This window comes from Raphanus sativus, chromosome 5, assembly GCF_000801105.2.
Source record: "Raphanus sativus cultivar WK10039 chromosome 5, ASM80110v3, whole genome shotgun sequence".
In the NCBI taxonomy this organism is placed as follows: Eukaryota; Viridiplantae; Streptophyta; class Magnoliopsida; order Brassicales; family Brassicaceae; genus Raphanus; species Raphanus sativus.
This window is the reverse complement of record NC_079515.1, coordinates 25375099-25379868: the sequence shown is the minus strand read 5'-3', so window position 1 is coordinate 25379868 and position 4770 is coordinate 25375099. Positions and strand designations below refer to the sequence as shown.

Below are 4770 nucleotides of genomic sequence, written 5' to 3'. Positions count from 1 at the left end.
CACTTATTTCGGCAAAGGAAGAGACGGTATTTTCGGACACGTGTTGGCAAAATGAGAGGAGAGAAGGGGAGCGTGTGTTCGGTTTGCTTTGGTTCCGTTCTCTTTCTCTCGACGATGGCTACCTCTCTGGTTTGATCTAAGATTCAGATTTGATTCTGATAAAGGTGTGTTTTGATTCTGTTTTACTCTATCAATCGTTGGTCCGAGCTTTTAATTTTGTAGTTACTGTTTCATCTGATTCAAAGTGGTGTTTTGTTTTATGTTTTGTCGATCTGACTTTTCTTTGTTTCAGGGTTTGTTAATCTGGTCGAAAACTATGAAAAAATTTTGTTTCTTTATGATCCTTGTCTGCTTAAACGCAGTCTTTTCTAGTGGTAAGAAAAAAAAACTTGAATCTTTGTTCTTTCTTACCATCACTAATGACATATCTGATTTTCAATTAATTTGATTTGATTTTCTGGGGTGGTCGTGAAGGTTACCAGACGCTCTTGAACACTGATATGGAAAGAGAACTTGATCATATGCCCAGGTTCTTTGAAACCGCTGTTGCTTATAAGCAGAAGATTGGTTTCAACCGCTTTTGATGTAAGAACGTTTCCTTGTTTTTCTGTTTCATACAAACTTAAACTCAGAAGAAGCTTATAATGTTTTTGATCAAACAGGAGGCGAGAGATTACAGATATTGAACACTTGTTCATTGCTCATATCAGTGGAATGGACACAGTCGCTCGTGGACTGAAAAATGCAGCCAAGATGTTGGAGGTTAGTTCCTTCCCATCTCTTCTTGTTCCTTTTGAAATTACAATCTGCTGCATTGTTGTGAAAAGGGTAAATTTTGTGTCTGTTCCTGGCTTCTATGGATGTTCAAGTATGCAACTTTTTTTCATTAGTTTCAACAATGTTTTTAAACAAAGTTTACGTTCTGTCTTTGTAGATCTGCACAAGTTGGAGGTTTTGGAGAAGCTTGAAGCAAAACTAAAGGTATAACAAAATACAGTTTATTATAAAGGAGCCCACAACAAGTCTTTACACGTTTGATTGTTTTGTTTGGTTTATAGGCTGAAGGGAAGGAAGAAGAGAATGGAGAAGGAGAAGGTGATGATGAAGCTGATGAATCTGAGGGACACTATCTTTCCCAAGAAACAGCACTCCCATTTCCTCACACATCCTCTCTGCACCTCCTCCACTGCCGCCAAACACTTGACTCCACACAAACACATCATTTAAAAGAAGCTCTGGTGGATTCTCTCTTACGTAAGAGATCATCTCTTCCGTCACGTCCACGACCGAGGATCCCAGCTGCTTCTTGAACTTGAAATCACTCAAAGGTTGAACTTTAAAAAAAAAAAAAATTAAGAACCTTCAATTAAAATACTTGCATTGGATCACATAAATGTTTGAGTTTCTTATTCTTGTCTCTTAACTCATTTTTATTAATTAAAAGTATTAAAATAAAATAAGAACTCTTAAATAGGGCTTTGGGATAATGATGTTCTTATGCGTTCAAGGTGAGAAATCCTCTTGTTTTGTTCGTTTGAGCTCGTCAGACATATGCTTCGTCAAATCTCGTCGGAATCGTTGAATCTTGTCGGCAAAAGTGTCAGAATCGTCGAAACTCGCCGGGAAGTCGCCAGATCTCGCTCGCCGGGAAGTCGCCAGATCTCGCTCGCCGCCGGAGAGCTTGTCGTCGGAATGCTCGGAGAGCTCGTCGAAGAGATCATCGGAGAGCTCGTCGGAGAGATCATGGGAGAGCTCGTCAGGTTCGTATCAGTCTCGTTTGATTGGATTTGGAGAGCTGTGGGAGAGAATACACCAAGGGGTATAACAGTTATTTTCTTATTTAGTTTTTAGTGGTAAAGTTGATTAGTGTATTTTTGAAAAGTGGTATCATAAAAATGGTATTAGTGGCAATTCCCCTATTTTATTTTATAAAATTTTAAATCCCAATCCCAAAACCCACCCAAAAATATATTTTCAAAAGGTATTTTCGGATTTCAAAAAGAAAATTTGAATTTTGTTTTCGAAGAAATAGGAAAAAATTATAATTTTTTTTTGAATTTGAAATCATATAATTTGAAACTATAATTTTATTAATTTATTTATTTATATATCTAGGGTGTAATTTTTTGCTATTAAATGAAATATTTTAATCATTTTCATCTTTAAGAGTTTTTTTGTGACAAAAACTTGAAATTATCTATTTAGTATAATCATCCATATTATATAATTATTAGATTACATGACATTCAAATTGCCAAAAATGAAAGAAATTATTAAGCTTAACTTTAAAATATCCACGGACTTCTAAATCTCACAGGCTATGGGTGACTTTTCTATACAAAACCAAATGAATATGCAAGATAAGATTTGGAGATAAGACAAACATGTCTCCTTCTATATTACATGATAGGTTTTTTTTTGGTAAAAATATTACATGATAGTTGTCGACTTGGGATTAGCGAGAGCGACTGAACGTTTTAAAAATGCACGCATGTGCTCGTGTGTTTGTGTACGTGTGTATCTACTTCATTACAGCAGCGAATGGATCAGATTAAATTAAGCAAACACGTCAAGGAAGAAGAAGCGATGTGCCACGTGATGGTTCTGAGCTGGTCAACTTTGACGGATTGGAACCATTTTTTTTTTTTTTTTTTGCCATCTTAAAAATTTATTAAAACCATAAACACCCAAAAGAAACAGCAGCACAAAGCCCAAACCGAAGGACAACTAAAAAACGAGTACAAACAATGGGTCTGAAAGCCCAAACCTTAAAATCGGGAACGACCCACTTTCAACGCGTCCAAAAAACGGTGACGATACACGCGTCAAGCAGAGGGACACGTGTGAAGATCCTCGCCAACGAGAAAACACGCGTCGCATCTCTTCTTCGACCGACACCGCTTCGATTCTTCGCTGGAGTCACGCCGAGAAACCCGTATCGCCGGAAACACACCAGACGAGACTACGAGCTCCCAAAGCCAAAGATCACCACCGGGAGAGAAAAAAAAACGACGAACACCGAAACCCACCATTTCACGCTTAAACCGAATCGAGACTCGACGCCGGAGAAACCTCCTGTCTCCACTATCTTCCCGACAAAGAACCCACCTCCAACGACTGTATTGAAAGTATAGGGTTCCCGTCAGCTCCAAATCTCCACTGCGAGCATGCATCACAACTGCGAACACCTCCGTCTCCACCACAATCAGAACCCAAAAGCCGGCCGCCTTCACCAAAAAAAAGATGATGACGTCAGAAAACGTAGCCGGACGATCATCAAAGTACAGGTACGTCGCCGGAGTCAAAAACAGCTACACCGTGTTGAAGAAACCACCGTGCACCGCAAGCAGAGGAAGGAGCCACCGCGACATATCTCTCTTTCTCAATAAACTAGAGAGAAGGGAGAGCAAATCTACCACTCCTTCTAGGTTTACGATTGGAACCATTTAGATTTTAGAAGATTAGTGCCATATGATTTGTTGATAAGTCAAAAAAGTCAAAAATCTCAAACTGGTTCGATCTTCTTCCCCTGAATTGAGAGCCAAAACCGAAATTTTCAAATGGTTTGTAAACAAAATGGGAGTTGAACCGAATTTAAATAAATCCAAACCGGAATAACGTACATGGAGAAAAGGACTAAAAGTAAATCATACACAAAACAAATAAATAAACGAATGATCGAAGAAGCGTCTTTGTGCAGTTCCTATATCTGTCTTTTAACTCCCACTCTCATTACTAGCACGTGCTTTCACGTCTTCTTTCCAATTGGTCTTTTGGTATTAAATATATTACTAGAAAATATTAAATTCTTTTTAGAGATTATAAGGATAACTTATAGTTGGGATTTAGGGATTGTCTTTTAACTTTGATTTTTATCTGAAAATTTTAAATTACCATTTTATGTTTAAAGACAGAGCCCAAAAATAGAAAATGAATGTATGAGCATTATTTGTTAAATCAAATATTTTGTAAACCGAAAAATATTTTTGTAAAAATATGTTTTATTTGTTCATTTAAGTTTTACAACTACAAAAGTATAATTATATCAGAAAATTACAAACAAAATTCTACTGCAGTTCAAGCAATCATCTAGCATTCCAAATTTTTAAAAACTATTTTGATATGTGTCAAGGTTTGTCTGATTTAAAAATTAAAGTTTGATGTAAAAAAACTAAATAAGTTATATAATTAATGTTGATTCTAAAAACTATATAAATGTTCCAAACAAAATAATTATAATCAGATTTGAGTGATCTCTCAAACTTTGAACAACTAGTGAAAATATATATTTTTTTTGAAACTAACAACTAGTGAAAATATATGAATGGTTAGTATATAGTATTTACTATTTAGAGTAGTATTGAGTAATTAATATATTTTATTAATATTCTAATTTTAGTGTTTGGCCAGTTATTGATATTTACAACATTATTATCCATCTAGTTAGATCAGTATGAATGATGAAACAGTATTATTTAAATAGAAGAATCTTTAAAAAAAATACCTTGATTAATCTACAATCCATAATATCCATAAAATAAATTGGATCTGATGGTAAAATCACTGTTTGGAAATGTACTTTATACTACTGCATAATTGTTTTGAATGTGGTGTTTTTGGTTTTGTTGTACGATGGAATCGTATTTTAACTTAATAGTGTCTTAAATTATTTTTCTTTATGACAAGAAACATTATTGAACAATAATTACAATTCCAGGGCGCGTGGATCGTAATCAATAAAATGTCACGTTATAAAAAAAAAAGGACTTC

At 35.3% G+C, this 4770-nt stretch overlaps 1 long non-coding RNA gene across 1 annotated transcript; it reads left to right on the top strand.

Annotated features, from left to right (window-relative positions):
• On the top strand, window positions 1–1286 carry LOC108861334 (uncharacterized). Its single transcript, XR_001950851.2, has 6 exons — window positions 1–164; window positions 293–374; window positions 475–585; window positions 663–762; window positions 935–981; window positions 1059–1286. It is a non-coding gene; the product is annotated as an uncharacterized LOC108861334 (long non-coding RNA).
• The last annotated feature ends 3484 nt before the right edge of the window (window positions 1287–4770 follow it).